This window comes from Diospyros lotus, chromosome 13, assembly GCF_014633365.1.
Source record: "Diospyros lotus cultivar Yz01 chromosome 13, ASM1463336v1, whole genome shotgun sequence".
Taxonomy (NCBI): Eukaryota; Viridiplantae; Streptophyta; class Magnoliopsida; order Ericales; family Ebenaceae; genus Diospyros; species Diospyros lotus.
The window spans coordinates 17,105,052-17,128,289 of record NC_068350.1 but is presented as its reverse complement, the minus strand read 5'-3'; the positions used below and the strand labels follow the sequence as shown (position 1 = coordinate 17,128,289).

Sequence of the window (23,238 nt, the reverse complement as noted above, 5' to 3'; positions counted from 1 at the left end):
ATGGCAACCACCTTATGATTTATATTTTATTAATGAGGTTATTGTTAATGGAATAAGTTAAGCAGAGTTATCTTGGTGTCTTTCATTTTGACCGTTACGGAGCTTTATATCGCTCCATTTTCCTTGGGAATGATGCCGAACCTACTAGGGATAGGTTCTTAGAAAATGATATGATATTATGGAAATATGTTAAAAGTCTATTATGTAAGTTGAGATGGTTTTTCTGCGAATGAGAAGGAAATGAAAATAGTACCATGATGCTATGTGGTTATGTACATGAAAAGTTATGGAGAAATGTTGTGTAATGTTAAGTTTAGAGGATATAAAGTTAATAATGTCAGTAAGTGTGTCTAAGGGTATGGGTACAAAACCACTGATTGTCGATCGTGGGTCGTGGCAGTTGATGGCTGGATATATGGGCGCCAGTCATCTGTTGTTACGATAAGCACTAGACGGCCAGAAGAGCTGGTACTCCAGATTCCCGCCTTGGTTTGTGCATTTCATGATGTGTGTGCTACAAAGGGCTGTGTTGCATTCACGTGGGGACATACTTTGTGTGTGAAGGGATGTATAAGCATTTGCATGACCCGGTTGGTCTAAGAGCCAATTTGGGTATCCTAGGTGAGCATATGCATTTAGAGTATCCTGTATGTGTGTATTCCTATGTGAGGTGTAGCAGGGCCTGATGCTTGGTTTATGGGGGCCTTGTCATCACGTTTATGCTACAATGGCCATTGCATTTCTTATGTGTTACATTGCATGATCTTATTATTATTGTTTCTCTGGACGGGAGTACCGTGCCAGGCGTCGGGAGTACCGACTCATGTCAGGATGTAACAAGTATCAGGAAGGATCATATGTTGAATGTCAGGAAAAGTCGACCATGTCAAGAAAAAGTGGGCCTTTATGGATAATGAAACGGTAGCCTATGTTAGGCTACAACAGGTTTGTATGTGGGACCCGGGTGCCAATGTGTGACTTATGTGGGTCCCTGGTTCCTTATGTGCAGTTAATTTTATGTTATGCATGTAGAAGTAAGGTACGTATAGCTCATGACATGGCGTGATTGCATTGGCATAAATTGCATGGGGTGTTATAGGAAGAGTCCTATCCTAAACCCTCAGCCTTTCTTTCATGAGCTTGCTGAGTCTCGCGACTCATGTTGTTTTACATCATTCCAGGTACGTTCATCGGGGTTTGGGTCCAGACTGTCGCGTCATGATAGCTAGTGCAGAGCTCTCCCGAAACTAGATCCTGGGTGTCGTTGCACTTCTGTTAAGGTTAATGTTTACGTTTTTTTTGAGATTGTCGTATGTTGTGTAAGCCCAGGTGGGCCCAAGAGATGAATGGTTTTGTAAAGATGTTTATGAGATGTTATAATAAAAAGAGATTATGATTTTAATAGGGATTGTGTGTGAGTTGTAGATGCGTCATTGTTCGATATCATTTAAATAATGACCCTCTCACGAATCCTCTATCCGCGGTAGGGGCTCCGGGAGGCGGGCCGTTACAGGCTGAGTCCCGAGAGGGGTGTGTGTAGGCCTCTATGGGGGGTGCATGTAGGCATCTTAGGCGAATCCCACATCGACCATGCAAGGGGGGAGATTTGGGACCTGTTGTAAGGTCGCATGACGAGGACGTCATATGCTTAAGGGGGGAGAATGTAATACCCCGAGAGCCCATAGAAGTTAGTATATATCGAGGATAGTGTAAGAAATGAAACAACACCAACTGGATATCTTTTGGGCTGAATGTTGGCAAAGAACTCCCAAGTTAAGTGTGCTTAGCCTGGGCTAATCCAAGGATGGGTGACCCCCTGGGAAGTTCGTGTAGGCCCATCAGGGTAAGTTGTTCCGGTCCTTCCTATCGCTCGAACGAGATGTTACAATTGCGATCGATTGTCAGTCTTTTCCTATCAAGGAGACCTCTTGTTTCATTTTATCTAGTCATTATCTTCCTAGTCTGTGGTGCTTCAATAGTCTGTCTTTTTCTTTAATTGAAGCAATTGTCATTCGATCGGTTCGTCTTTTCCAACCGATGGCTTTTTCGCCTCTTCACCTTGCACCACTACCGGCCTCTTCACCTTTTGCCACTATTGGCCTCTACACCTTTCGCCACTATCGATGCCTTTTTACCATTAATTGCCCTCCGCCATAGCTAACAACCATCTTCATGTTCTACTATAGCCGTCAGCCTGTGTCTTTTCCTCCATCATCTATACTTGTTGTGCAGACACCTCTTTTGCCTCGTTGCTGGTTACTTCTTATCCTGCCATACCGCCTACCTAGACTCATTTCTTGCCACCATCTCCACCAATCCTTTACCCTTTACAAACCCCCTTCGTCCTAACCCATTTTCTTCTCCATCCTCTACATCGCAATCGTTGTCACAAACTGAAGGAAGAAGTTGTGGCAGAGAAGTGTGCAACTGACTAGAAAATGCATGATTTGGGGGTGTAATAAAAATAACGAAAAGTTTGAATGGCCACACGAAAAAAACTTGAAAGTATAGGAGTAAAAATATAGGGTTTGGCCTTTAGGTGTTAGTTGGTGACACATATGCCAATCATCAACATCTTAATAATTCTTATTAGAGGGGTGTGTTATTTATATATAAAAATAAATTAGAAATTTTAAATAAAACTTCATTAGTTGACCTTTTATCGTCACAGTTTCTATTTTAATTTTTTAGACAAAAATTTTAAATAAAAAGATATTTGGTATAACAGTAAAGTTATTTGAAAAATCAATTATTCTTTAAAAGTTATGAGTCCAAATTTTATTGATGTATTTAATTTTTATATTTTAAAAAAAGATACATTAATGATATTTAAAAAAAACAATTTATTAAAAAGACTGCATAATATCAAAACCTGGTTGGTTTGGACCTCTACTTAGTTTCACTTAAGTTTCATCCTGATTATAGATAGATAGATCACCCAAGTTTGAGTATATAAACAGTACCAAGTGCCCTATGAAGACTTTCTTTCCCTACCAATCAAGTGGGTTCCCTTAACCAAGCCATTTCTTAAGAGTCAATTCACTCATTCTTTAGTTGGCATGCTATCACGGCTTAGTACTCCTTTCACTGGTTAGGAGTTTATGATTTCATGTTTTATTTGACTCATCGATAGGGGTTCTTTTCATCCTTTCCTCAGGATACTATTTCGCTGTTGGTCTCCTAGGGAGGAACATTTAGTCTTATAAGGTGGTCCTTGACAAGTCATACAGAATTCCATGTGACTTGTGCTACGATATGAGCTAGTGATGCATTTAGCTACTAGACTCTGCCATCTAAGGTGCAACGTACTCTATCGCTTCACCTAATAGCATGGTGATTGTACTACTCTCCCAAAATCCCCTACTTCACTTTATTGATATATATATCAATATAGATAGATAGATAGATAACAACTGAGGTCTTAGAAGAAGAAAATAAATTAAAAACAAAATAAAATGCTACTAGCCAAATAGCCATTCAATAGTAGACCTTGGAGAAGTGAAATTGCCTTAACAAGTGTGGGCCAAACTGTGACCTAAAAGTTAGGTTACAAATATTCCATTACCTAATCAATTAAATCTTTGAAAAACACACACACACACACACACACACATATATATAAGTAGGTCAATTTAACCCAGCTACTTGCTAATTAGAGGTACTCAATAAACTTTTGTATAAATTTGAATTTAAACTAATCAAGATGGAGTCTAGAATTTTGGGCTAATTGCAAAGCCAAATTGATCCAACTTAACCCAATTTTTTGAACAATCATATTAAAAAATTTTAAAAGCCAAATTTTTTTGTACTATTTATAAAATTTTCCTTTCCTGTCTCTTCTAGTCTTCCTTCATTTGTAGTGATAAAGCTATCTCCTTTTTTCCTCACTAACGATGATAACATTTGCATAATAAGCCAAAACACTTGCTACCAACACTTAACTACATGTGAAACATCTAGACTAGTACAAACACTAGAATATGGAAACACCTTAGACATGTACTCCCTATCTATTAATTCATCGATCTATGGGTGATTTTAAAATAGAAAGCTTGAAATGAGAAGCTAACCATGTGCTTGTAAGTTTGACATTTTTCATGACAAAACACTGAAAGCCTTCTCAATATACCTTTCTAATTAACTCAACCAAAGTTTTCCTGCTTTCCTATTTCTATGGATCTTCATACCAAAGATCTTCTTAATTACTTTCAGACCCTTCATCTCAAACTCAGCCTAATATTTATAGTCCAGTTAGGCACCAATTAATGCCACCAAGTTAACAGGTTGAAGGCACAGTTGCTTTGAGAAGTTAAGGATTGTGTACCCTAATATTTATAGTCCAGTTAATAATCTCTGTTACTACTCGTTTTTTCATCTGAACTCTTATTGTATTTTTTATTTTTTTTTTAAAAAGAACTTATAATCTTTTTATTAGACTTAAAATGTCTTATTTAGAGCCTTCCTCTCGGGCAAACCCCCTTCACCAAAAGGCTACCCTTCTTCTTGGCCACCATCATTGCCGCCGGAGGAGAATCTTCAACTCAAATTTTCTATTGATTTAGGTTTGCTGGTAGTGTCTGGGTTAGGGTTTACCCAAATCCCAAATTAGTTTATCCTATCCTAATTTGATTTAATTATATTTCGGGTTAAATTATTTTAGACTTAGCTTATCCTATTCCTAGACTGGTTTATTAAATTCCAAATTGGGTTCCCAGCTCCATGAACTTTATGTACACGCCTGAAGACCCGACAAGAAGTGGCGTCAATGGTCTCTTATCTTACGTCGCCCTACTCACATCAACATAGTGCCATAAGTCATCACGCATTCACGCTTCCTTTAGGTCGCTTTCATTTGCCCCAATGATTAGTGGTTAAATATGTCAAATATTATCATATTTTCATTCATCTTCTATCTAATAAATAAGATAATTTGGCATATTTATTTATTTTACAATGACTTATCAAAATTGTGCCTAAGCCATGCAAATAACGAAAGTGATCAAAATCATATCTGAGTGTCTGGAGAGAGAACATCTGGATGTTGCTCAGCACATCCGAATATGAAGATGTCGCATCCGAACCATCCGGATATGAAGATGTTGCATCTGAATGTTACTCAGCACATCCGGATACAAATGAAGAAGCTGCCAAGAGAGATATCTGGATGCCTCACAACGTATTCGGATATGAAGAGTATATATCCGAATGTCCATCAACACATCCGAAAACAAGAGCAAAATCCAAAGAAGATACATCCGAATATCATACAACATATCATAATTTTAATGAAGCCTTATCCGGATGCGTCACTGAAACATTTGAATACAAGACACAAGACTCGTGCAACACATCCGGATACCTCACAAAGTATCCGGATATCAGAGAGAAGAGCCAAAAAGTAACATTCGGATGTCGCACAATATATCTAGATATTAGTGAAGCTATATCCGAATATTACATTACATATCCGAATACATGAGAAATATTTGCATAAAGCACGCCTTCGCATGATGGGGACAAATTGAGTGTACATCTATTTTCATCTGAAAAGAGAGTATGCGTGGAAAGACTTTTGCAGGAGTATGGGCAGAGGAATGATGAGAAATGATAAGGAATTGTCGGGAGATTTGAAAATTGAGAGTTCCGTTAGCAGAAAAATAACAAAAAAATAATATAAAAGGACTAATGCTCCTTTGTGAAGGGGGGATTATTAGTTTTTTGTGGGGTTTTCCAAATCATGGCTATCATAAAAAATCTTCTTACCAGTTACCTTGGAGCAGAGACGCAGACGCAACTATTATCAATTTTTTGTTGTTGTTTATTTTCTTTATTTTCTTGTAATGTTCTTTTCTTCCATTTTTGATTAAGCATATTCATTTTGTTTTTCTTTAAGAAACTCCATTTCAAGCACTTCCAGTTGCATAAGTTCATTTGTGCCTTCGATTTTGAAAGTTAAGTTCTTGGCACTTTAAACACTGCAAATTACACACTAAAAATTTTTATTCTATAATTTTATGTTCTTTCATACTCTATAATCTCTTGCACATAATAATGGAGATTTGTGGCTAAACAACACTTAGGTCAGGGCAAAGACAGTGTCCAGTGCCATAGACTGCCCATAATAGCCAAACTTCATATGCGTGAGTAGAAATCTAGTTAATTTAAGTGTTGTGCGTGCATTGCATCTTTGGATCTAGATATTAAGCATGAGTCTAGCTTAGAGTCTCCATATCATGTATGGAGGTTACTAAAACTAGAAATGCTATTATTCCCATATCCAAATGAATTATCTGTTATCCATTCTGCATACTAACTGTATCTTAATTTATGGTAGTTACTTAACTTAGAATTTCCCATATCATGTATGGAAATTGCTAAACCTAGAACTATCATCATCTTAGAATACATTGTAATAGCAGAACCTTAAAATTGTCTAGATTTGTGCTTTAGTTATCTAGCTATTTGGGAAGTCATGTGTAACACCCTACCTCACACAGGCACGTCGCTATAAGGCAATTTTCGAGAATCTTTTTTTTTTTTCAAATCCATCACGCGCGATGTATTAAAAACAATCTTCACATGCAGAAAACATGCCCGACACATACGACGACCAGCATCCGCGGTGATTTCAAGAACAATTGTTACATGTAGATAAGATCCCGAAAACCCCAGTATTGCCCGTTTAACTAACAAGATCAATAATCTTAAAACTAAATGAGACATAGTATAATGCAACAGATACATTAATATCAAAATACCGTGGCCTACCACGAGTTTCATACAACGTGTTTCCACACAGAAATACGTATTACAAGACTACCAAATGATAACAACATTATTATACTACCGTTCATACATATACCAAAATAAATACTAACACCTCCGAAATGATACAACGATTATCAAACTAAACACCATTGGCCCTCAACTGTCCATGTCCTCACCCTCGCAGCAGTCCCTGGCTGGAACACTGAATGTTCCAGGGGCATAACCTAGGTTAAATGATAAAACATCTAAGTGATGGCATGAAACAGTTTACTGAATGCATGGAAAACATATGAGCATGGCATATACAGACAACAACGACATGCAACACGTCTAACTTGAGAAATCTCCCTAACATACTCAACCTCCCGTGGAAAATCTATTCCATACACCTTTGGGGTTGACCTTGTCGTGACATACTTAATCCCTGAGTGCCCTACCATGTCACCTAACCACTAGGATTAACCTTGCCCCATTCTCAAGTAGACCCCATCTCGTCCCCTATGGACATAACAATGACACGAAAACCAATACCTCGATGATATGAAAAATCACACGCCATGCACTGACTCATTTAAAAGTAAAAACAATTGATGCAATATACCACATATTCAATATGCATACGATGTTATAAGTACTTAAGTAAAACTCCTATGTATAACACCCTAAGTTCTGGAGGGTATAAGTATTCATTTGAACTGGTTCAATCACATGCAACCTAAGGTCGGGAGGGTAAAATCGCTCACCTAAACTCACTACACGTACACCTAGACACTTCCAAGCAAGGGTAAGACTGGAATCAGACCACTCCCATCAATTCGAAAAAGTTCAGTTTTCACCTTGAAAAATGTGTCATACCTCGAAAAATGTGCAACCTTTTCCTTTAACAATCCAGTCATCTCCTGTTGGCCATTATGACTATAGAAATCAATATTTCTATTTTTCCCATAATTTTCTCAATTTTTCCTATTTTTTCCAAATATTTCTTCCCTTTGAAAATTCATAGAAAATACCAAACACCCAATTTTTCCAAATATTTTTGCATAAACCCTCCTAAAATAATTTTACAAAAATACTGAAATTAATTTCGGACTAAACACGTACCTCACGCACCTGGCGCGTGGCTGATGGTGGAGTCTACGCGTGCATACACGTGGACTGTCTTCTCCGGTCGTATTCTCTGACGATGGCCAGTTGCGATGGTCTCCAATGGCCAAACAAAGTACATGGGCTTGAAGCTCTCCTCAAGGTGACCCCAATGGAACTTTTAGACCCCGAAAACTATCACCAGAAGAGGCCTTAAAGGTCGATTGTAGGTCGTGGCTCTGGAGAGCCCGATTTTCCGGTAACCTTGCTAAATCCCGATCATTCATATGCCAAATAACTCCAAATTCTCCAGATTTTCTCGCTATCCCTCAAAGATCAAAACCCCCTTATCTGTGAGGCTTGATTCAAGCAAAAATGCAAGTAATTTTGCCCGATTTCCCTTTTGATCTCTCGACCTTTAGCCCCTATTTATACCCGTTCTTGACGCCAAAATCCACCAAATCTCGGCCATTCTTATCCTTTTAGCACCATATCTAGCCTCCAAATGATTCAAATAGCCCTAAATCCTCCCAAAAATCTCTCAAAATTCTCGGCTAAATCGTCGGTCACCTCCGCCATTAAATTTGATCCCATCACCACTGTTCTCGGCCAACGGCCTTCCCCAACGCAACCATCATCACCTGGAGGCTACTCCCGAGCCTCCAAGTGAGCTTCCCGACGCCCCAGAGGTGGCTGCTGGTGGCCATGTGTGGTGGTCGGTTTCACACCACCAATTTTCCATTTTTGCACTTTAGCCCCCAAGTTTCTTCAAACTTCATTTCCTCCTTATCCTTGATGCCCCTAGACTTTTTGTTAATTCCTTGACTACCCACAAGTTCTAAGCTAGTCATTTTCCTCAAGAATTTTTGGAAAATCCATTGATTTGACCTCTTTCGGGCATTTTATGTAATCTGCATTTTTACCCAGATGCTTTAATCACGTGTTTTCGACCTCAAACCTTCGTGAATCTCTTGATTTTTTTAAATATAACTTATTTGGTCAATTTTACCTTCATTGACTTGCTTTGACATAGACCCTCGCCTTTCGTTTACGTTTCGGATATTACACGTTGGCCTGAAACTTTGATAAATCCCATTTTGACCCCTCAATCTGCAACAATACCTTTGATATTAAATTATGGGTATTACATCATGGGATTGGTACTGAAATTTATTTGACTCAAGGTTCTCTACACTAGGTTACCGTTTACTTTATTTTGCAACTCTTAGCTTAATCAAACACCCTACTGTTCAAATCCAAAAATTCTCGTATAGTTATTTATTTCCATAGACAATCTCCCAGTGAATCGACCTAGACTCATCTAGAAATTAAACTTGCGCTACACATTCACTCGTACACTGACGGGTATAAACACCTCACTTTTACTTCCGATAAATAGCGTACTAATTATTGAGTGAGTGTTGCAATCACCCAAGCAAGAGAAAACTAAGAAAATTTCACCTACTTTATTGAGATGAATGTGATAAATAATAATATTATTAATGTGTATATGGATCGAGAATCAGTTAACTAGGCTCTCAAGGGAAATCCTGAAAGAGACCGGGCAAACTTGATAGACCTTTGCATGGGTATTCCCATGACAGATGTGCAAATATATATCTCCGAAATCTTATCTGAAAAATATGTAATGGATTGGTAAACCAAATCTAAGACAATCTCAAAATATCAGAGAAGATGATCATAAATCTCTTAGTTCAACTGTAAATAGGCGAGTCCTGAATTCACAAAGGTAAGTCACTTTTTATCCTTTCAAGAGCTTTACAACTTCCTAAGATTTTATTGAATATGACTTAAATATCAAAGTGTTTGTACATGAAATACCTTGTGCCTTTTAATGATTTTCTTTCTCGTAGAGTGTTCGAAGCTTCAAGACAATTCTTCCTCGGCAAATATATTATATTATTGTATTCAAACAACAACAATTGGGACCGTCTTGAGAATTTGATCAGAAAGCTAAAGATAAAAAAATCTTTAGAATGATTTGCATAAGATCCTAAGTAGTTGGAAATAAACAAAGTGAAGAGGGTCGCGACATCAACAACCCTCCTAATCCTCAAAGGCAGTGAGAGACTCTATCGGTAGAGGTTCTCGAAGCCTTTGGGATAGCCCCTCAAATTATCCCTTTGAGCAAGAATGAAGCATTACGACAATAACATGAAGAAAGCATTAAAGCTTTCCAGGAAATGGTAGTTGTTGAGTTATGTTTTGATGATAATGTTGATAATGATAAAATCTTAGGCAAAACTTTAATGAATTTACTAAATTTAATATTAAACTAATAATTGAGTTAAGCCCTATATGAATCGAGTAATATGTTAACCTCGAGTAAAACTCTCCAGTAATCGAGTAAATGTGACTAGGAAAGTTAGTTTTAACCAACTTTCAAATTATCATTTGAGTATTCAATTCTAGTAATTGAGTAGATCAGTTTTTGGGCTTCCTATTAATAGAGTAAGAAAAGGATAAGTTGAGTAACAAGTTGTAATACTCGACTAGCTGAGATTGCTACCCGGAGGGGTCTTCAAGATCTTTGGGGAACCAAGATTGGAAGGGTCCCAGAGGCTTTTCAGGGAAGGTCCCTGGTGTGACATCTCCAGTAAACTCACCGAAAGTTTCCCAGCTCCGACAAAGCATCGTGGTACGAGCGTGGTGTGTCATGGCGAGATATGGGTGGATAACAAGCTTAAGTGTTGCATGGCACAAGGCTATCATGCCAAGGTGGAAACAAGCATGCGAGAGAATGCAACAAACATACGGCAATGTGCCAGGGAATTGGCCTCGATGGATGAGGCGCTTGCACACGAGGCTATAATTGGCATGGTTGGCGCGCATGGATACAATTGGACCCGACTGAGTAGGGGTAGATGCCACAGGGTAGCCACATAGGCTGAGAAATACAGGAGATGTATGCGGGCTAAGTTGGTCAAGATGTGTAGGATACGAGGACAATCCACGTAGCCTTGGTGGAAGGTAATGCCAAGAGACGGGAACAATTACAGCACCATCCATGCACTTCTGCAATATGCAGAGCATGTCCACATGATATGCCCCTATGAAGGCCTTGCACACACATGCAACCAAGGAAGTTATGACAGGTGTCAGCCAGGTGAGCCATGTGACATAGCAGATTGTTTTCCCACGTGGTGCATGCGACCCTTATGGGTCTGAGGGGATGGTTATGGGGTATAACCGCTTGTAATTTTGTACCCTATATATATGTGGCTAGATAAGCGATTTTGGTAACTTTTAGAGAGCAAAGCCTGGGCTATTCTTTGTATTCTTAGATTTGAATATAAAGTTGGGATTTTTCTTGTATTTTTTATGTGGGCTTCCATCTATTTTTTGCTTAAACCCTATAGGGTTGTCGACTAATCTAAGTGGGTGAACCTAGAGCCATCACAAGGTTGCCAATTGGAATTCAAGGCTAGTCTTGTGACAAGTTGGTATTAGAGCACAAGGTTTAGTGTTGTACAAAGAAGCAAAGAAATCAATGGCTAATGGAAATGAAGTTGTTCATGACTGAGTTACTCATGTTAAAGCTCATGTGGGGGAGAGGGACCCTACTGATGAGATCTCGTTGGCCCAAAAGATGGCTATAGCGGCCTCGTCCATAGAGGACTTGTAGGCTCTAATGGACGAACTATGCACTTCCTTTAAGGATTGGACTATGGTGTGGGAATAAAAATTGGTGGCCAAGGTGGCTGACCTTGAGGCCGAACTAACCGCTCAGGCAATGCATGTGAGGCAACCTTGAAGGATCAATAGTCATGTTGAAAGGAGATGTTTCCTTTTTGAAGCGAGCCTTGCTGAGCGAACCCTCTGGTGGGGGTGAGGTGGCCCCTAAGCTAAAGGTGCCTAGCCAAAGGCCTTCACGGGTGTGTGTGAATCAAAGGCTCTCAAGAATTTTCTGTGGGACATGGAGTAGTATTTCAAAATTGCTTGTATACTAGATGGTGGGAAGGTGGATCTCGCAAGTATGTTTCTGGTTGGTGACACCAAGCTTTGGGCGCACCTGAGTTTCTGTCGATGACAAGGATAAGCCACGGATTCAAACATGGTACGAACTCAAAGCAAAGCTAAAAGCCCAATTACTGCCTTCCCATGGCTTGTGGCTAGCTCGTGAGGCTCTGAGAAGGCTAAAATAGACGAGTTCCATGAGGGAATATGTCAAGCAGTTTAGCTCCTTGATGCTGGACATTAACAAGATGTAGGAGGAAGACAGGTTATTTAACTTCATGTCAGGTCTCCAAGCGTGGGCTCAAGAAAAGTTGAGAAGACAAGATGTGAAGGACCTCCATTCGACAATGGTTGTGGCAGATGCCCTCATTGACCTTCGAGCCTTGAAAGCCACAAACGGTGTTGGTAGTGGTAAGACAAAGGACAAAGGAAAGAAGGGGGATGATCGTAAGTCAGAACAGACGAGCACCTTTAAGGGAAAAACCAAAACCGTGGTGGGCGAAGCAAGCAAACCTAAGACATATGGGTGCTTCATATGTGATGGGCCACACAGGGCATGCAAGTGTCTAAGGCGGGAAAGGCTAAATGCCTTGGTTACAGATGAAAAAAAGACACCCGAAGAGGAGGAGGAGCAGGTGCAAGTGAGCCCTCTCCAAGTGTTGGTGATCCAAGCCTCGACTCTAGTTGGTGGCTTAATCTGGGTACAAGTTGTCTTGAATGGAGAATACTGTTGTGCACTAGTGGACAGTAGGGCCTCACACAACTTCGTTGCTGGCAAGATGGCGGTGGCATTGGGGCTGCAAGTGGAGCCATGCTAAAATCGTATCAAGGCCGTTAACTCCATAACCTAAGGTGTGTTAGGCTTGGTTTCAGAAGTTCCTATCTCGGTTGGTCCATGGAGGGGGGTGTTACCCTTCATGGTGGTGTAGTTAGAAGACTTCGACGTCATCCTTGGAGTGGAATTTCTAATGCGGGCCAAGGCAGTGCCCATGATACACCTTGGAGGTATAATAATTTATTATGAGTTGCAATCATGCTTTGTACGATAGACGATATTCAACAGGTTGCAAGAAAAGGGCAAGAGCAACATGTTCTCTACCATCCAGGTTGAGCAAGGCCTTAAGAGGAGGGAAACGACATATTTGGCAACACTGATAAAGATGAAGTCAGATTAGTGGGTGGAAGTCCCAAATGCGGTGGTAGATGTATTGATTGAGCATGTAGATGTCATACCACCTGAGCTACTAAAGGCCTTGCCACATAGGAGGCCCACTGATCATCATATTGAGTTATAGCTTGGTACACAACCTTTAGCTAAAGCTCCCTATAAGATGGCACCATCAAAGCTGGCTGAGTTGAGGAAGCTGCTAACATATTTGTTGGATGCAGGCCTGATCCATCCATCCAAGGCATAATATGGAGCCCCTGTGCTTTTTAGAAGAAGTAGGATAGGTCCCTTCAGATGTGTGTAGATTACAAGGTACTCAACAAGGTGAACATCAAGAATAAGTATCTGATTTCGTTGATAACAGACTTGTTTAATAGGCTGGCAAGGGCCACCTTTTTCACCAAGCTGGATCTGCGTTCGGGATACTGACAGGTGTGAATAGATGAGGGGGGTAAGGGGAAGACTATTTGTGTAACCAAATATGAGGCCTATGAGTTTCTAATGATGCCTTTTGGCTTAACCAATGCCCAAGCTACCTTTTTTAACTTGATGAATGACGTTATTAATGAATATATAGATCAGTTTTTTGGCGTGTATCTTGATGATATTGTGATCTTTAGTGAGACCCTGGAGAATCATTTGTTTCACTTGAGGAAGGAGTTCTCTCGGCTTAGGGAACACCAGCTCTTTGTAAAGAAAGAAAAATGTGAGTTTTCCAGGAAGGAGATCATATTCTTAGGGCATCGTGTGAGCAAAGGGGGTGTCCGAATGGATGAAAAGAAAGTGCAAGTGATGTGGGAATTTATTCACACATTTATTGGTCATAATTGAATAGTGTTTAAGTATTTTATATGTGTTTTATCTATAATTGTCTAGTATTTTGAGTTTCTTTTATATATATTTAATTTTTAGTATTTTTTTTGTTATTTTACATGAATGTTACTTTGTGTTTGGGTTGAAAAAAATAAAATAAAAATAAAAGTAAAAAAATAAAAAAGATATTATAAAGTTAATACTATAAATTAATATTACAATATAAATAAAAAATAAATATTATAAATAATTAAAATTAATATAATTAAAAGTATATTAAATATTATATTATCTATTATATTATTTATATATAATATATATTATATTATATTATATATATATGTGTGTGTTTGTGAAGTGGCGTGCGTGAGTCTGGTGTGTGCATATAATAATTTATTAATATAATAAATGGAGTCCAATTGCAATGCAATTGGAACTCCATGCCCTACATATATATATATAATAATAATAACATAAATATGATTTTAGACTTGGCAAATAACTTGGGAGGCGGCGAAAACGGAAGGAACAGAAAGAAGCGGCCATTGAAGGATTTGAAGATTTAGCAGGGACTTTGGACGCGCAAGGACTTGGGTGGCAGAACAAGGAAGTGGTGACGAAACTTTAAGGCTGCGCAAGCAAGGGACACACGCAATCGTAGCTAGTGACACAGCGGATGCAGGCGGCAGATGCTCCAGCACCCACCCAGATCTGGAATAGATCTGGGCATAGGGAATTTGTTTCTTCTTCTTTCATATTTAATTAATTCTCCTATGCTCCTAATGTCTCTTTGGATTTTAATTAATTATGCCATGAACTAATTTATTAAACTAAGGCCATGTATTAACTAAAATTATGATGATGCATTTTTTATAATTTTATGTGATTGAATAAATTGGGTTATGTTGAGTTGTATGGTATTGAATTTAATGCTTGTAAATAATTGGCCAATATTTATATAATTTGATGCCTAATCTTGAGACTGAAAGGAGATAGTTTAGGGATTGCATCGTAGGTACCATACACCATAAAGTAAAACCAACTAGAAATAGAATTCGATTTCTTTGTGTAGCTTTTAGCGATAAGCTAGGAATTTCACAATTTGAAATGCGTTTTCATTTAATTAAACTTTCATAGAAATATAGGAAGTTATTAAATGAAAATAGACTCGTTATAGCCTAAAAATAGGATAACGAATGCATTAGGAGATTTTGTCGTCACATACTCAATTGACCAATTCATTTCCATAAAAATCTATTATTTGCATTGCATAGCTAGGTTCATACATGTGCCTTAGTTATTAAAATCCACTAATTTCTTTATTCAAGTTTCCTTCCAAATCAATTTTATTTTATTAATCTAATTAATTTATTTTTTTTTGTTCTTTATTAAATCTAAAATTTTTATTATCTAAATAATAAAGAAAGTTTATAAATTTGGTATTTGAAATCTTTCCCCGTGAGAACGATATTCTTACTTACTATTATATTACTTGTTCGACCCATACACTTACGGTATATTTTAGGGTGATCAAGTTTTTGGCGCCGTTGCCGGGGAAAGTATTCTTCAATATCAAATTAAAAAAAACAATTCTTTTTTAATTTAGACTACATACATTTTTTTTAGTGTCCTTGTCTTTTGTGATTTTTTTTATTTTTTTAAATTTTGTGATTATTATTATTATTTTTTATTTTTTTAGCACTACTTTGCCTATCTTACATAGTCTTGTTTTACATTGTAGGCTGAGTAGTGCATGCTAAGAAAACGTGGAGAAATTCAACCATTTGATCCAGAGATAGAAAGAACCTGTCGAGCAATAAAGAAAGGGACGAGATTAACACGGCAAGTAACAGTTATGACAGAAAACCAGAACTTGAACCTGAACCAGAATCAGAATCAGAGATTACTACGTGATTATGCCATGCTAGACCCAGTTGGAGCTCAAGCCAGCATATTGAGACCAGCTGTCAATGCCAATAACTTTGAGATCAAACCAGGACTCATTCAGATGGTTCAGCAGGGGCAATTTGGTGGAAATCCAATTGAAAATCCTAATGCACATTTAGCAAACTTTTTAGAGATATGCGACACCATCAAAATGAACGGCGTCAGTGAGGATGCAATCAGACTGAGGCTGATTCCTTTTTCGTTGAGAGATAAAGCTAAGGTGTGGCTAAACTCCAAAGCTCCAAATTCATTTACCACATGGGCAGCCGTATCACAAGCATTCTTGAGTAAGTATTTTCCACCAGGTAAGACTGCTAAACTCAGGAATGATATTACTAGTTTTGTTCAATTTGATGGTGAATCTTTGTATGAGGCATGGGAAAGGTTTAAGGAATTGCAAACACAGTGTCCACACCATGGTCTGCTTGACTGGTTGATTGTGCAGACATTCTATAATGGTCTATCTCATTCAGTTAGAATCACTATAAATGCTCCCGTAGGGGGTGTTGAAAGTAAAGCAAGATCGCTACGGGGCAAGCAGCGTAGTTCAAAAATTTTGAACCTTACCCCGATCCCGGCGATTGGATCAACGTCGAAATCAAATCATTCACAAACAAATAAATAAATCTAACCTTTAGATTATCGAGTCGTTCGCGGATTCGAGCCGTCCAAGCGTCCGGCCTCTAACTCGTGATACGCGGCACGCGTCCGTTGGCAAGGAGAGCGGAATAGGAGTGCTAGCTCCTTCTCCTTTGCGCGGCTTGTGTATGGACGGTAAAAGAACACTCACGTTTCAAATCGATGCCAAAAGAAACGGGGAAGAGTGAACGGCAATGCGTTTTTCAACTCTTGAAAAATGACACCAAAAATCACCTCCATAATGGGCAACCTATAAAAGGATATTTATAATGAAATATCCTAGGGTTTCTAAAACCCTAATGGATTGGGCTAGCCCATTAATTCTAATTTAATTAGAATCATAAGTGGGCTTATTCTAGTCCAACTAGAAATATAATTAAATGGCCCAATCCTTTTATAGGTTAAATAAAATATTATGGCCCAAATCTAATTCAAGCCCAAATATATTTTATTTAATATTTGGCCCAAATCTAATTTGGTCCAAATATAATATTTAATATTTGGCCCAAATCTAATTTAGTCCAAATATAATATTTATTTTAATATTTGGCCCAAATCCAATTTAGTCCAAATATAATATTTAATTTAATATTTGGCCCAAATCTAATTTAGTCCAAATATTAACTTAAGCCCAAAAATATTTTATTTCCTATTTGCCACTCCAACAAATAGAAAATCATTAAATTAGAAACTCCTTCCTAATTTAATCAAATGCCATTTTTAGGAAACTCTTTCCATTACGACGACTCCTCGTCATATCGACATCATTACGTCTATCTGTTCTTTTTCCGTGAGAACCTACGACGGCACAACTTCTTGCCGAAGTGTCCCACTTAACCATACGTCCACTCTCCTGGTTTAAGCCAGGGACCGTGCCTATTGCATATGACTCATTAGGCTTCCGAATATGTTGGCAATGTGTCGGTACGAACACATAAGACAAGATTGGCCTCTAGCAAGGCGTCATGCCTACCCAATTATTCAGAAGGATTCATAATCCGCAAATAACCTTTCACGAGCATGGTTACCGTGTAATACGATCCTCTCGTCAATGTATCTTATGTGATCTCAAGTATGGCGATGTGTTGCTTGATAACGATCACATGAGTTTTCTTCGGACTTTCGGATATCTTCACTTAATCGAAAGTGAATCAATAACTCCTTATTGATCTCTTTCACCATGGCCATGGATTTAAAGTGAATATCCACCGAATGCGCCTTAGATACATCATCCTCTATCAAGGGATAGACGAGTCCCATCTTGACTATGCGCCCATCTCCATAAGCCTCATGATATACCCAACGATCGCCCACGTGCAGCCTTTGTCTAGGCCCATCGAAACGATGTCAAAGCATACCGGTATTCTTATGAGATGACCGTGACAACCTCAGGTCCAAGGATTAGTTACACCCATCTCGTATGAGAATTCCATCAACATATAACCAAAATGGATTCTCATGGCGAGTCATGTCCAGTGACACGTTCTCCAACATTGGTCACCTATGTACTTGTCTAGGCATCCCCATGCCTATGGGTGTGAGACCCCCATTGCTATCACATAGCAAAAACATAGCACATACAAGTTTTACCGCAATTGTCAATGTCCATTCTTGACATTGCTACGACTTGGGACGTTTAATGATGTCTATAAACTGTGATGCATCATCTCACATCTTTATAGATTATTCACAGTATACATCATATGGACTTCTATCTAGTTTCATTTGGTTATTACAATAATAACAAGAAACTAATAGAATGACTTCTTGTGAATTTGAATAACTCCTTATTCAAATAATAACATGATTACAATTGTCAGTGTACAACATGCCCAATCTGATTGGGTCTAGAGCACCTACACTAACAATCTCCCACTTGCACTAGAGCCAATCACTCATGTATCTTATACCTGATGATCGAACATGACTTTCATGTTTCTCCTGGATAGAGCTTTAGTCAAGAGATCTACGACGTTGTCATCCGTCGACACTTTCTCTATATATGTCACCACAGCTGATAATCTCCATTATCATATGGTGATATCGCAATACAAATTTGGTCCGTTGATGAGACCGTGGTTCCTTCGCTTACGCGATGGCTCCTTTGTTGTCCCAATAACTGTTATTGGATCAACAATGCTGGACACTACTTTAAGTTCATCAATGAACTTACGGATCCATACAACCTCCTTAGCTGCTTCGAAGGTTGTTATGTATTCGACTTCAGTTGTTGAATCTGCCACTATCTCTTGTTGGAACTCTTCCAACTCATGGCCCAGCCATATAGGCAGAATATGAATTTCGACTGTACGTGATTTAAAATCATCATGGTCAAATTGGAAACTGGCATCCATGAACCCCTTCATGGTATGCTCTTATTCTCCATATGGCAAAAAACATCTCTTTAGTGCTTCACAAGTACTTAAGAATGTTTTTCACAGCAATCCAGTGTTTCTAACCTGGATCAACTTGATATCTACTACATATGCTCAAAGTATATGCGATCAGGCCTCGTACATAACATGGCATACATGATCGAGCCAATAGCCAAGGCATATTGCGCTCGACTCATCCTATCTCTCTCATCTTGTGTCTTCAAACACATAGCCTTGGAGAGATGTATTCCATGTGACATGGGAAGACTTCTCCTCCTAGAATCTTCCATGCTAAACCTCTTTAGCACCTTGTCAATGTACGCACTATGGGAGAGTGCTAGCAACCTCCTGGATCTATCTCTATAGATCCTTATTCCCAGAATATAGGCTGCTTCTCCCAAATTCTTCATGGAGAAAATATTTTGAAAGCCATATTTTAACTAATTGCATCATGGGAACACCATTCCCTATGAGCAATATATTGTCCACATATAGGACTAAAAGGACTACCACGCTCCCACTAACCTTCTTGTAAACACAAGGATCAACTTCCTTTTTGTGAAAAATCAAACTTTTTGATCTTTTCATCAAAACATTGATTCTAACTCCGGGATGCTTGCCTTAGTCCATAAATGGACCTTTGCAAGTTGCAAATCTTATTTGCATGTTTATGAGTAACAAAACTGTCAGGCTGTGTCATATACACATTCTCGACCAGGTTTCCTTTAAGGAAAGCTGTTTTGTCATCCATTTGCCATAACCCAGAGTCAATGTCAGACATTGCCTCATCATAGGTAGTAGGCTCATCGTTCACAACCAGAAGCACATCTCCATGTGCCGAGATGAGAAATCCATATCTCTCTTGCTCGCGACGAACCCTTGTCGACCTATGAGGTTCTTGTGTAGAAGGTTGGGGAGTTGACACAACATCTTGTGTCTGATCTTTCTCAGGTTCATGGAGGGAAATATTTGTTTGTGGTTCGCCTCGAATCTCTTCGAGCTTAACATTCCTCCCACTAGCCACAGCATCTAAGAATTCCTTCTCAAGGAATACCACATGCTTGGCAACAAAACACCTTTTGTTCACATGGGTGGTAAAAGTAATATCCATTTGGATATCCCACAAACAGATATCTCGTCGATTTGGGTTGTAGCTTATTACTGTCAACACGTTTAACATAAATTTGACAACCCCAAATCTTAAGAAAAGACAAATTTGGCTTCTTTCCTTTCCATATCTTATATGGAGTCTAAGTAACTGATTTACTTGGAACCCTGTTCAAAACAAAGATCGCGGTGAGGAATGCGCATCCCCAAAATGAAATAGGGAGTTCAGCGCGACTCATCATGGACCAGACCATGTCCAACAAGGTCCTATTCCTCTCTTAGACACACCGTTCATCACTGGTGTTCCAAGTGGAGTCCATTGTAAGAGAATCCCATTCTGCTTCAGATGATTTAGAAACTCACTGTTCAAGTATTCACCACCTCGATCTGATCGAAGTACTTTGATACTTTTCTCAGTTTGTTTCTCTACTTCAAATCTGAATTCCTTGAACTTTTCAAAAGCTTCTAATTTGTGTTTCATGAGATACACATAACCAAAACGTGATCTATCATCAGTAAAGGTTATGAAGTAGACATACCCACCTCGAGTCTGGGTGGACATGGGCCCACACACATCAGTGTGCACAAGCTCTAGCACTTCTGTGGCCCTCTCTCCCTTTCCTTTAAAAGGAGATTTAGTCATCTTACCAAGTAAACAAGATTCGCAAGCACCATATGATTCATAATCAAATGTGCTAAGGTATCCATTTTTATACAAATTGGATATGCGAGTCTCATTTATATGGCCAAGGCGACAATGCCATAAATAAGTGCTATTTAAATCACCTGATTTCAATCGCTTAATATTTATGTTATTAATAGGAGTATCAACATCAAGAATATACAAACCGTTACATATTGTTGCTTTACCATAAAACAACTCATTTTTATAAAATGAACAACTATTGTTCTTAAATAAAAATGAAAATCCATCTTTGTCCAAACAAGAAATAGAAATAATATTCCTAGTCAAACTAGGAATAAAGTAACAGTTATGTAAATCTAACACAAGCCATGTGGATAATGTCAATAAATAGGTCCCTACAACTAATGGAACAACTTTTGATCCATTTACCACGTGTAGGTACACTTCTCCTATTATTAATCTCCTCGTACTCCTAAGCCCATACACGAAGGTGTAAGTATGAGCATTAGATCCAGTATCTAATACTCATGTGGACTGATCAGAAGTAAATAGATTAATTCCAATAACATAAATACCTGAAGTGCCTTGAGTAGAACTCTTCTTACTCTACACTTCTCGGTTTATCACAGTAGAGATATATTGCATCCTTTTTGCCTTTTGGGTTTTAGTCTTCTGAACTCTTCCAAATTGCGCTATAGAAGAACTCTTCTTCCTTTTTGGCTTTCTTACTCTTGGGCTTACCCTTGTGCGCCTTGGGCCCTCCAACTAAGAGAACACTTCCCTTAACCTATAATCAATTTTAGGTTCAGTCTCCCTTAGTATGGACAACCACTCTCCAAGAGTCTTTTCCATAACTTTTAGGGAGAGACTATAGCAGCGAATCTAAGGTAAGTTTCAGCATCCATACCCAAGTTCAGCTCTAGCAACCTATTGATAAAACATATCATCTTCATGACATGCTTCTCAACAGATGATCCTTGAGCCTAGCCATGATCTCATAGGCATCATAACTCTTATGTGGCGACCTATGTTTCGGGGTCATGGCAGCCAAGACGATATATCAAGCGATGATCATATCACCCATGTGCATCGTCCAGGCCTAATGTGCTATTATTTCTTTAACTGGTGGCTTCGTAAGAAGATAGCTCTTTATCACATAAAGAATCTTATCATACATGAGGACTATCCTCAAGATGATCTCCCAGTCAGAGAAATTAGTCCGTTAAAGGTATTATTGCCCTCGAGTATCGATCTTATCGACATGTTTCCAGACATTCTGGATCAACAACTGAATAGAGATATTATTATAATCATATTGAATTACGAAATCATAAATTGCAAGAAGTAACATTTTATGATTGCTCCCACTATTTTCTACGAGTTTGCCACCCTCTAGACATAACTCAGGAAATCCCGTTGGAAGATTTCCTAGTGAGCTAGGATCCCATCTCCCCTCGCACAACCTTGAGTGACTCAACAAATTGTGTTAGGATCGATTAGGTAGGTACTTGCTACCAATTGCATCTCCATGCAACTCCTAGATTTATTGGGTTGACAACTCCTTGCCAAACACATCTTATGTGACTCCCAATCTTTGCCTCTATACTCAGTAAGGCCTTGAGTGACTCAACAAACCCCACCTTTCTAGTTAAGTCGGACCCATCATTCAGGGACATCTCATGGCCCATGAAGCATAGGAATCATAGGTGACACATGACCTTGAGTGACTCAACAAATCAAGTGCCAGCTAGAAACCTAATGCTTCATAATGATGGAAGGCAAGTTGGCTTAATATTAATGAGGGATTTATTATTTATTTATTTAGGTCTCATCACATGCAATTAATCAAATTAATAATGCATAATAAACGACTCAAACCGGTGTATGGTATGGATAACTACGGCTAGTCCCCTCGAGCCATAGAAGGGAAGCTAGCTGGTCAAACCTAGGTGAAGAATCACATCTTGCTTCATAAGCACATTCTTCAAGCCTTCATTGGTCTTCGAATCTTATCTTCAATTTGGCTCCATCTCTTGCTCTTCATACAAACTACAACTATCGCTACTCTATTCTATTCTACATACATTACATAGAATCAGAAACCCCGAGTTACATTCGGGGGGAGTGAGATGAGAAGAGAATGTACATCAGAGTATAAGAGAGGCAGGACACGCAGGCCCTATTTCAAAAACCAAATTTACAAGCATTCATTCCCAACATAAAATAAATGGTCAACTCGATCCATACCATACACCCATGCAATCAATCACATTGATTCATTTAGATTATGTTAATTAATTGTCGCATTTATTTCAAACTTAATGAAACGCTTTCAATAAATTGAAAAATTTGTATGATTTTGGAAAAACAAAATTATTTTAATTGTGTTGGGCTTGGGCTCCATCCATTAGTCTAACTAACAAGGCTCAACAGGCCTTGGATCAACCAATGTATGTCAAATATACATTAGCAGCCCAATAATTAATAAATAACCCAATTAATGGCCCTGGCCCATTTTTAATCACGGCCCATAAGTGTCATACACTCATGGATCGGATAAAAATAATAAAAATAGCCAAACAATTTGGCCGGGCCCCACCAAAAAGAACGGAACGCACTGGGCCACCGAAGGGTCAACCCGGGTGCTTCACGGGGACCCCCGGGAACGGTCAAACCGAAGCCCGAGGGAGCGGGAGGGGCCGGGAGGTGGCTGG

At 38.8% G+C, this 23,238-nt stretch overlaps 1 non-coding gene across 1 annotated transcript; it reads right to left on the bottom strand.

Annotated features, from left to right (window-relative positions):
* Positions 1 to 16,073: 16,073 nt before the first annotated feature.
* LOC127789362 (small nucleolar RNA R71) lies at positions 16,074 to 16,180 on the bottom strand. Its single transcript, XR_008020539.1, has one exon. It is a non-coding gene; the product is annotated as a small nucleolar RNA R71 (small nucleolar RNA).
* Between the last annotated feature and the right edge of the window lie 7,058 nt (positions 16,181 to 23,238).